Source organism: Ornithorhynchus anatinus, chromosome 1 (assembly GCF_004115215.2).
Source record: "Ornithorhynchus anatinus isolate Pmale09 chromosome 1, mOrnAna1.pri.v4, whole genome shotgun sequence".
NCBI lineage: Eukaryota > Metazoa > Chordata > Mammalia > Monotremata > Ornithorhynchidae > Ornithorhynchus > Ornithorhynchus anatinus.
The window spans coordinates 151,740,202-151,749,823 of record NC_041728.1 but is presented as its reverse complement, the minus strand read 5'-3'; positions in this window follow the sequence as shown (position 1 = coordinate 151,749,823).

The following is a 9,622-nucleotide window of genomic DNA, read 5'->3' as shown; positions in this document are numbered from 1 at the left end:
CTTTCTTCTCTCACTCTTCCTGCATGATGGGACAGTCCTTGTTGAAGATCCTAGCCATGTGCTCTCTGTGAGTTCCATGCCCTGGGAATTTTGTCTGTGTACGTAAGAGACTTGGCTTATATATTTAAGCCTTCATGTCGCAGGGTGTGTAAGCATTTGTATTTGGTTGAATATTCTCCTCTTTGTCTTCCTGTGCACTACACTAAACTACAGTAACTAGTTCTAAGTTGTGAGGAAATTTATGAAGAGCCAGTGGGTTTTTCTCAGGTTCCTACCAGATCTCACTAAATGCCAGGGAACATGTTGGCCACCTCTGTTGTATAGTACTCTCCCAGGTGCTTAGCACAAGCACACAATAAATGATTGATTGATCCCAGCTGAAAACTGGGAATCAATTACCAAGTATAAGCCAACATCGAGTACTGCAATCAAGAAGGGAGCTGTTCTTTTTGAGCAAAAGCTTTGAAAGAATCCAGACAAGAAACCTAGAAACAAAAACAGTGCCGGATGCTGCAAATGTCAACCATAACAACATGAAGGACAGTATTTCGGTGAGTGCAATGCACCAGAGATAGTGGGACCTGAATTTTCTTTTTCATACACTCACCTGGGCATGAATTTGACCATCTTCTTCTGAACAACTCTAGATGTGGGTAGTGTATTTCACATGACTTGTCAATCTACAACCTTTGACAATTGGGAGGCTTCTGGGAATATCTTTTGTTTTTCAGATTCTTCCAGTACAATAGGTCAGACAATTTGTTAAGAACTTACTATGTGCCAGGCACCGTACTAAGCCCTGGGGTAGGTACAAGCTAATCAGTTTGGACACAGTTGATGTCCCACATGGGATTCAAACTCTTAATCCCCATTTTATAAGGAAGAGCCTGAGGCATAGAAAAACTGACACAGTAGACATGTGGCATAACCAGGATTAGATCCCAGGTCCTCTGACTCCCAGGTCCGTACCCTTTTCAGTAAGCCATATTGTTAAAACCCTGTTTTATGATCATTTACTCCCATGTGTTCCTCTTATTGTTTTATCAGGCAGAATCTGATTTGTTGGAAATTCTACTTGTTGCATGTTTGCTATGCCTAGGCCTGATCTGAATGGTGGGAAAACTTGTCTGTTGCATTCCCTGGAGGCAGTGATGCAATTCCCTCTGGTTGAAGTGCTTCTGAACTCAGAAGAAGGGGGAGTAGAGGAGACACTTATTCCGGATCTCCACTGTCACAGAGTGTCCCCTTAAACTACCATCCAAGCTCCCTCCCTCTAACACGCATACCAGTATCTTACTTCCAGAGTGCCCTTTTCTGTTGGGCATAGCATCTCATGGCATCAGGATGAATCTGAGCTACATTTATTCATTCAATCATATTTTTTGAGCACTTACTGTGTGCAGAGCACTGTACTAAGCGCTTGGAAATTACAATTTGGCAACAGATAGAGACAATCCCTACCCAATAACTGGCTCACAGTCTAGAAATGGGGATTGAGTCTGTGAGTCCCATGTGGTACAGGGACTGTGTCCAACCTGATTAGCTTGTATCTAGTCCAGTGTTTAGTACAGTGTCTGACACATAGTAAGCAATTGCTACTTTTACATTTTACATTTGCTCAGGACCCACGCTTCCAGCTCCAGGAAGATTGGAGGTGAATGATGGTCTCCAGCTTGGTTGCAGGGAGTGGACAAGATTATGTTTCAACCTTTGGGGTGACCTAGGATTTGTTCTGGTAGCTTTTCCCTCCCCCTCTGTGCAAATCCCTGCAAAAGTCCCTCAGGTTTCTTCCTTCTTGGGGGTAGGCTGTAGGGAGGGGAGCTGTCTTCCCAGGCTTCCAGCTCCAGGAGAATTGTAAATAATAGGTGTTTCCTGGAGAGACAGAGGTGTGGGGTGAAAGAAAGTTGGTTCTGTGGTAGAGGGAGCAAGATCCTGTCCCACCTTGCCTCCTTCCTTCATTTATTCAATCATTTATTGAGTACTGTGTGCAGAGCACTGTAGAAACCATTTGGGAGAGCCCAATATAACAATTAACAGATACATTCCCTAAGCACCGGGATGGATATAAAGAAATTGGGTTTGACACAATCCCTGTCCTACATGGGGCTCACAGTCTCAATCCTTACTTTACTGATGAAGGAAGACAGGCCTGGAGAAGTGAAGTGACTTGCCCAAGGTTACACAGCAGACAACTGGCAGAGCCCGGGTTAGAACCCATGACCTGACTCCCAGGCTTGTGTTCTATTCAGGGATAATCCCTTAAGTAGATCTAATTCACTCCTTCTAGATACTCAGGAGATTCTAAAATCAGTGGAGGGTATTCTTCAAGAGCAAAGTGACTCTTTAGGAAGGCAGTTGGTCACCAAATCCTGTCAGTTTTCTCTTCACACCATCTGCAGAATTCACTACTTCCTCACAATCTAAACTCAGATTGTGCTTGTCCAAGCACTTGCCATATTCCGATGACTACAGCATCACCCTTTTCAGACCTCCTTGCCTGCAGCCTTATCCCTCTCCAGTCCACACCTCACTCTGGTGCCCAGATCATTTTTCTAAAACACTGTTCTGCTTATATTTTCCCTCACCTCAAAAACCTCCAAAGGTTGCTAATTCATCTGCTCATTAAGCAGAAACTCCTCACCACTGGCTTCAAGGCATCAGTGAGTCCTCTTCCTCCACTTTTTATCCTTATTACAACCCAACTGGTACACTTTCCTCCTTTTTATGGTACTTGTTAAGTGTTTATTATGTGCCAGACACTGTAGGCCCTGTGAGCAGGTAGATATTAGAAAAGTGAGATATTGAGAAGCATCATTGCCTAATGGCAATAGCACAGGCCTCGGTGTCAGAGGATCTGGGTTCTAATTCCAGCTCTGCCACTTGTCTGCTGTGTGACCATAGGCAAACTATTAACTCCTCTGTGCCTCGATTACCTCATCTGTAAAATGAGATAAAACACTGTGATTTCTAAGTGGGACAGGGACTGTGTCCACTCTGATAAGCTTCTACCTAGCCCAATGCTTAGTAATAATCCCAGCTAGATTACTGTGTCAGCCTTCTCTCTGATCTCCCTTCCTCCTCTATCTCCCCATTCCAGTCTATTCTTCATTCCGCTGCCCGGCTCATCTTCCTGCAGAAAGGCTCTGGGCATGTCACTCCCCTTCTTAAAAACCTCCAGTGGTTGCCTATCAACCTCCGCACAAAACAAACACTTCTCACTCTGGGCTTCAAGGCTCTCCATCACCTTGCCCTTTCCTACCTCTCCTCCCTTCTCTCTTTCTACTGCCCACCCTGCAGGCTCCACTCCTCTGCCACCCACCTCCTCAACGTCCCCCATTCTCGCCTATCCCACCGTCGACCCCTGGGCCACGTCCTTCCGCGGTCCTGGAATGCCCCCCCTCCTCACCTCCGCCAAACTAATTCTCTTCCCCTCTTCAAAACCCTACTTAAAGCTCACCTCCTCCAAGAGGCCTTCCCAGACTGAGCTCCCCTTTTCCCTCTGCTCCCTCTATCCGCCCCCCCTTCACCCCTCCTCAGCTAAATCCTCTTCTCCCCCCTTTCCCTCTGCTCCTCCCCCTCTCCCGTCCCATCCCCTCAGCACTGTACTCGTCTGCTCAACTGTATATATCTTCATTACCCTATTTATTTTGTTAAAGAGATGTACATCACACTGATTCTATTTATTTGCTATTGTTTTAATGAGATGCTCTTCCCCTTGATTCTATTTATTGCCATTGTTCTTGTCTGTCTCCCCCGATTAGACTGTAAGCCTGTCAAAGGGCAGAGGCTCTGTTCTAAACGCTGGAGTAGATACAAGGTAATCAGGTTGTCCCAAGTGTGACTCACACTTAATTCCCATTTTGCAGATGAGGAAACTGAGGCACAGAGTAGTTAAGTGACTTACCCAAGGTCACACAGCAGACAAGTGACAGAGCTGGAATTAGAATCCAGATCCTCTGACTCCCAGGCCTGTGCTATTACCACTTGACAATGCTGCTTCTCAATGTCTCACTCTTCTAATATCTACCTCCTCACAGGGCCTTACTCATCTCTCTTACTCTCTCTCTTTCACCACCGAACTCATGTTCATACACTTGTTCCTGCCTGGAACACCTTCCAGATTCACATTCAGTTTCATTAAAATTACAGATTAACCAGGAGCTGTTACCTGCAATAGGTATCAGAGTAAAATCTCCTCTCTAGGCTCTGAGTTCCTTATGGGTAGGGAACATGTCTACCAACTGTGTTATAGTAAACTCTCCCAAGAGCTTAGTACAGTATTGTGCACATAGTAAGGGTTCAATAAATACTTCTGATTGATTAATCCCTTATCTTTACACCTTGTTTTCCTTCATCACTGCCCCTCTACTTCACCTGTTTTATCTAAGCACTTGTGCATACACCCACTTCCAGCTTCCACCACTTCCCCTCTAGCACTTATTTCTACACCTTTAAATTCTGATGCTTCTCCATACCTGTTAGGTATTTTAGTACATGGATGTTAGTATTTTAGTTCTCTCAGAAACTGAAAGATCCTGGAAACCAGGGATCATATCTACTAACTGTTTATACTCTCCCAAGCACTTTGGATGGATTGGAGATTTGATGGATAAAGTGAAGGCTGAGAAGTCACAGAGGTGGAGAAGGAGGTATCAGAAAAAGGGTAGAACTTGATCCCCTGGATCTGTATTATACTTTCCAAAGGGCTTATTACAAGGTTCTGTACAGTTTAAACTCTCAAGAAATGCTCTTGGAAGCAGCGTGGCTCAGTGGAAAGAGCCCTGGCTTGGGAGTCAGAGGTCATGGTTTTGAATTCCGGATCTGACACTCATCAGCTGTGTGACTGTGGGCAAGTCACTTCACTTCTCTGTGCCTCAGTTCCCTCATCTGTCAAATGGGGATTAAGACTGTGACCCTAGAGTGGGACAATCTGATTACCCTGTATCTACCCCAGCTCTCAGAACAGTGCTCTGTACCTAGTAAGCACTTAACAAATGCCAACATCATCATCATCATCTCAACTTGGGTGTCGGATGACCCAGCCCTCATTCCATCAGTCAATCAATCAATGGTATTTCTTGAGCATTTACTGTGTGCAGAGTACTGTACCAAGTGCTTGGGTGTTTGGGAGAGTATAATATAATGGAGTTGGTAGATATATTCCCTGCTCACACTTAGCTCAAGTAGTCGAAGGTCTTTTAAGGAAATGGAAAAAAAAAAAAGCTTTTTTATGGTATTTAAGTGCTTACTATGCATCTTTAGCACTGTGATAGTTACAAGTTAATCAGGTTGGATACCGGAGGAGAACAGGTGTTTAATCCCCATTTTACACCTGAGGAACTGAGGCTTAGAGAAGTTAAGTGACTTACCCTGGGTCACACAGCAAGGCATTGGTAGAACTGAGATTACAACCCAGTTCCCCTGACTCCCGGGCCTTTGTTCTTTCCACCAGATCATGCACCTTCTAGTTTTTTGCTAGAGTGGCAAACTTATTCCCCAAAACCAAAGTACCCACCCACAAGATGACCTGATATATGTTGCTTTCATCTCTACAGCTCTTTCACATCAATTATTTTCCCTATTAGGTAGCAACAGAGCCTAGTCAGTCAATCATCTTTATTGAAGCTTACTGTGTGCCTGACTACTTGTTTTATTTTGTTTTCGGTCTCCCTCTTTCAGAATGTGAGCCCATTGTTGGGTAGGGATTGTCCCTATCTGTTGACAAAATGTACATTCCAAGCACTTAGTACAGTGCTCAGCACACAGTAAGTGCTCAGTAAATACGACTGAATGAATGAATGAATGAATGGGAGAATACAATATAATACCGAGAGGAAAGGGCATGGAACTAGGAGTCAGGAAACCTGGTTCTAATCCCAGTCGTGATACTAACCTGCTGAATGACCTAGGACAAGTTACTTAACCTTTCTGTCCTCTAGTTTCCTCATCTGTAAAATGGGGCTAAGATAGCCGCTCTTCCCAATTCTTGGATTGTGAGCCTTACAAGGGACAGGAAATTCATTTAAACTGAGCTTCTTATAATGACATTTTTTTCAAGCACTTAATATGTGCTAGGCACTGTACTAAGCGCTGGGGTGGATACAAGCAAATCAGGTTGGACACTGTCACTGTCCCATGTGAGGCTCACAGTCTCAATAGCCCTTTTACAAATGACGTAACTGAGACATAGAAATGAAGTAATTTGACAAAGGTCACACAGTGACAAGTGGTGAAGTCGGGATTGGAACCCATGACCTTCTGACTCCCGGACCCGAGCTCTAGTTACTATAGTACACTGCTTCTCTATTGAACTGTATTCGCCTAGTGCTTACTACAGTGATCTGCACACAGTAAGTGTTCAAAAAATAGCACTGATTAACAGATATATCTTCCACCCGTGCTGAGCACAATGTTTGGCATACAGTATAGTGCATAATGAACACCATGCATAGACTACGTAGAACAGGGACTGTTAGTTGTGGATTTTGAAAAATCTACCATTACTGCTCTTACAATAATCACTGTTTCTATAACACTCTTGGGGAGGAAAAAATAACAAATTTGATTATCTCCACTTTCCAGATAGGGAAATTGAGGCACAGAAATTAAATAAATTGTCTGAGGTCATGAGGTCAGCATCCTAGCAGCTAGTCTCAATCCAGTGCTCTTTCCTTTTAAGCTACACTGTTCGGTCAGATATGTGGCTGAACATTGCATTTCACTTCTCCCTCTGTTCCCAATTCCCAAAAGTTATAATAAGTTTAATCCTTTAATAATAATGATAATAGTATTTATTCATTTGTATTTGAGTGCTTACTGTGTGCAGAGCACTGTACTAAGTGCTTGGGAGAGTACAATACAGCAATAAACAGAGACATTCCTTACCCACAACGAGGTTTAGAGTCTAGAGGGGGTTTGTTAAGCGCTTAATATGTACCCAACATTATACTATGTGCTGGGGTAGAGAGAAGATAAGTCCCACATGGAGCTCACAATCTAAGAGGAAGTACAGGTAATAATGTTGGTATTTGTTCAGCGCTTACTATGTGCAGAGCACTGTTCTAAGCACTAGGGTAGATACAGGGTCATCAGGTTGTCCCATGTGAGGCTCACAGTTAATCCCCATTTTACAGATGAGGTAACTGAGGCACAGAGAAGTTAAGTGACTTGCCCAAAATCACACAGCTGACAAGTGGCAGAGCTGGGATTAGAACCCATGACCTCAGACTCTCAAGTCCAGGCTCTTTCCACTGAGTCAGAATCTCCATTTTTCAGTTGAGCAAAACTGAGGCATAGAGGCATTAAGTGACTTGCCCAAGGTCTCACAGCTGTCAAGTGGTGGAGTGGGATTAGAACCCACATCCCCTGACTCCCATTTCCATGCTCTTTCCACTAGGCCAGGCTGTTTCTAATCAAAATGCCCTATGGATTTTTATTCACCAGTCAAAATTAGCTAACATAGAACGGTTGCATATGTGCAATAATTAATTTCTTGAAGTTGGTAGCAGTTAAGGACTAATTATTTGTTGGTAGGGCAATATTTTGAAATAATTAGCTTTAACTTCGCAACAGAAAACTCTGTATTTGGAGGTAATTGACAGTCTCGGGTGTATACTACTCACAGGTGGATTGTGCTCTTTTATTAGTTTAGTCAAGCAGGCTATTGCCTTCCCTCTCTCAACATCTTCCCCTCCTTACAAAATACCAAAGCTCCTGACAATTAAATCCTCTTGTTCAGCTGTTCTATAAAGCAACAAAAGCCAAGGCTGTTTCTTCAGCAAACACAAGAAATCAGTTCTCCCCAGAGCTCTTCTGCCATCCAGAATAGAGCACCTAAAAAGAGTGGGCCAAGTGCTGGTCTGCTTCTCTACAAAAATCAGTCAATCATATTTATTGAGTGTTTACTGTGTGCAGAGCACTGTGCTAGGTACACCAACAAACTTGCATTCCCTTCCCACAGTGAGTTTACAGTCTAGAGGGGGAGACAGATATTAATATAAAGAAATTACAGTTGGCACAAAAGAGAAATTAAGATGTTTTAACGTCAGGAAGAGAATTCTGGGCAAAGGTTGAAATAACCAGGAGTGATTTAACCTAAAAAAATGTTGTAAGGTAAGTGAATAACATCTTTAAGTTTCCATGGTAAGAGATTGTATTGTGAATGCTATCTAGCAGTTAAGTGGCAGTGGACTGGGGGTCAGGTGACTCAGATCTACTGTTTTCTGTGAGAATGACCTTGTGCAAGTCACTTAATTTCTCTGGGTCTCAACTTTTGGATCTGATAAAACACCTTTTCCCACTCTCTCTTAAACTGTGAGTCATGGGGTGTGGAAGGTGAGAGACAAGAGGGGAAGAGGATATGGGGATTGTATGTGATCTACTTATTTTAGGACAATGCAGTGCTTGGCACATAGTAAGTGCTTAACAAGTACCAACATTATTATGTACAAAGGACTGTTCTAAACCCTGGGATAGATACAAGGTTATCAGTTTGTCTCATGTGGGGCTCACATTCTTAATCCCCATTATACAGATGAGACAAATGAGGCACAGAAAAATTAAGTGACTTGCCCAAAGTGACACAACTGACATCTGGCAGAGAGGGGATTAGAACCCATGACCTCTGATTCTCAAGCCTATTCTCTTGCCTCCAAGCCACACTGCTGGGCACATAGGAAATGCTTAATAAATACCATATTTTTTTCTTATTAAGTAGTAATAAACATATATTAAGTGCTTACTGTGTTCAGAGCCCTGTCACAAGTGCTGGGAAAGAGAATTTCTTGGCAGATTTTTTCCACAGTGGGATGGAGTACTGATTGGTGCTGTGTAATCTCCTTCTGTGGTGGTTTTTGAAAATAGGATAAGGATCATCTGCAGAGAGTTAAGTGAAGTCCTGATTGAACAAGGAAGAAAGGACTAGATGATCTAAGTGCTCCAGAATTCTAAAAGTCTATAATTAGAGCCATGAGACACTCTATCATTTTTAAGAGCCACTTATTGTGTACGTAAGGACTCAACTAGAGTTAACTTGCTGCTGAAATGCTTGTTTGTACCCAGGTGTTCTTACTGGGGTTCTACTTAAATAGTCATATATGTTGTTTTTGCTTCTCTCAGCTGTCCCCATATTTCCCAGAACTCTCCCTCACTTCCTTTTATTCTTCCTTCCTTCTTTTTTTCCACCTCTTTCCTTTAGTTTTCTCCTTCTCTTGTGCCTCCCATCTCTCTGTCAATTGCCATACAGGACCTTTTCTTCAAGGAAATCACTGCTTTTAGTGGTGGTCCAGATGGGAACATTCTAACCATCAGATTATCTCCCTGTCCACCCTCCACCATCATCATGGCCTATGCTATTTATTGATCTTGAATAGGGGTTGGACCTGTACAGTTTTCAGCTGGCCAATCAATCAATCATAATAGCTTACAGTTTGCAGAGCACTATACTAAGCATATGGGAGAGTGCAATCCAACAGAATGTGTAGACACATTCCCTGCCCCCAAGGAGCTTACAGTCTAAAGGGGAGACTGACAAGAATATAAATGCACAATTCATAATATATAATTTATAGATATGTATTAAGTACTGTGGGGTGAGAAAAGAGTGAATATCAAGTGCATAGAT